The sequence below is a fragment of the Dendrobium catenatum genome, unplaced genomic scaffold, assembly GCF_001605985.2.
Source record: "Dendrobium catenatum unplaced genomic scaffold, ASM160598v2 original_scaffold_169934, whole genome shotgun sequence".
NCBI classification, from domain to species: Eukaryota; Viridiplantae; Streptophyta; class Magnoliopsida; order Asparagales; family Orchidaceae; genus Dendrobium; species Dendrobium catenatum.
In genome coordinates this window covers 270193-272555 of record NW_021488357.1, presented here as the reverse complement: position 1 = coordinate 272555, position 2363 = coordinate 270193, and positions in this window count along the sequence as shown.

Genomic DNA, 2363 nt, shown 5'->3' with positions numbered 1-2363 from the left:
TTTCCTCACCGACTAGAATCCTTCCAACCACCGTCACCCGACTACAATCCTACCGACCTCCATCACTTGGGTTCTACGATCCTTCCCACCACCACAAACCACTAACTACGGTCCCTCTTATAATTTTCACCCAACTATTATCATTTTAACCTCCATCACTTGTTGACTATGATCCCTCCAACCTTTTCCACTCAAATACAATCCTAACAACCAAATGAGAAGGCTAAATCTTTATTGAGAATAGTTGTCATGTCATTCTCCAACTATGTAATGTTCTCTATACAATATGTATTTACTGCATTGATTCAACACCCTCCTCTAAGGAAAGACATTATTCATAATCAACCACCAACACTAGTGAAATATTTTCAACTAGGCAAGGCCCATGATTTTCTCCTTTTCAGGATTTTCCACATAAAGTTATTAATGCCACTTACAAATGCTACACCCTTCTCTCTTATCCATGTGTGTGTGTTGGATCTTTGTACAAAGCTAGAATGCTAAATCTTTATTCCTTTACCACCGTTAATGTTCTAAGATACAACAATTTCCGACAATCTGTGGGAATGATTTCTTGCTTGGGGACAAACCTTTATTAGAATCTCAAAAGGTCGTTCAAGGTTGAAGCAAGATGATCCCTTTGCCATGATCTATTATCAAATCCAAAGGAAGTCCATTAATATTGAGGGAAACCTTATGAATTATTCTATAACTTCTTATGCATCATCCATTGATGCATTAGTTCCATGGGAAGTAGATTCTGACTGAGAGGAAACCTTGTTTGCAGCCTCAAATGCGATTGTGGCCAAGAAAATTTTGTCCACATAAGTTAGCAACTTCAAGCAATGCTTTAACAAATAATCATGGATAAGTCAAACATCCCTCGTGATTTTTTCAAATATTTTTAATGCAAGTTAGCAACATCGAGCAGCACTCTATCTCACATCACTAGGAAGGCATGCCCATGAGGTAGCCTTGAAGGGAAGATAGTAGTGGATAAGGTCCTCACTAGAAAGACCCCATAAGAGCAAATGATTGATAGGGTCACCACTCATCCAAAAATCTTAGAAGGCTAAAAGCCTTAAAAGGTATAGGCACACAAAAAATCTAAAAAGGATAAAGGCCTAAAAAGATATATATATATATATCTTCGAATCATTGCGATTAAAAGATGTAAAAGGAATAAATCCCTCTAATCTATTTGCTCTAATTGTGGTGGGGGGGAGATATATGAAATCATATCTAAACAATGCAGAAAAGACTTAATTTCTTTTAGGGGGGAAGTTTACATATCAATATTATTCTTACATAAAGATGGAGTATTCATTACTTCAAGAAAACATCAATCTCATATAAAATCTTTAAAGAGAGATAATCGGGTAAATAAAACACTCCATTAGAAAAAAAAATTTATATATCATTAATATTTTCATCATCACTGTAAAAGTCATTTATCATATCTCATTTTCAATACTATCATCACATGAATCTAGAGGATAATCCTCAGATGTTTGGTTAGGAGTTAGCCCATCAACTATAACCTTAGTCTTAAATGTTGTACAAGTTGATCTCCTTTCAAAAAGCCACAAATAAAGCCTTCATCAAGACTTTGAAGTATCAAGTTATTTATCATGAGCCACTTGGATGTGATTTTAGCTGAAAACTTCTTGAACTCTTATATAACCTTCAATGATATGATCTTTATACAAGCTTTAACATCTAATATGATCATTTTTTAATTTCATAATTTTATAATTCTCAAGAGTTTCTTTATCAGCCTCAAGGGTACTCTTCTCTCCTAGAAGTATCTTCTAATCTTCTTTTTTATTAATGTTCGTATAATCCTTAATCAGCATATGATGAAAGAGAGAAGGCTTCTATCATGGTTGTTGGTTTCTAAAACTCCACATCAAATTCCCACATAGAGTTTTTTTCATCTAAAAAGGACGTGAAATTAAAATTGCATAAAGTGATATAGAATGGACTGAATCCCAGTGGAGGAGCACGTACCCGATCAGACCTTTTCAATGTAATAATCCACAAATCATTTGATAGATAAAACTTCTTACAAATCACAACAAGACATCATGCCTTCACTTAATTGGCACCATGAGTGCGCCTTTAAACTATTGTGGGTGCTCCATCAAGTTCTCTGATGTCTACACTCGTCATCATGTTTTCATATAATCTTGAACAAAATACAGTTCGACCGTCACAATTAGCTCACCGCTTGATCGCCAACATAGGAATGTCACCTAACCACATATGTTAGGCTTTCATCAGTATATTTTCTGACTCTTTACATTAATGGAGCAACTTATGATCCCTAGTTTTCTTTCCAACCATGAACCATCACCAGAATT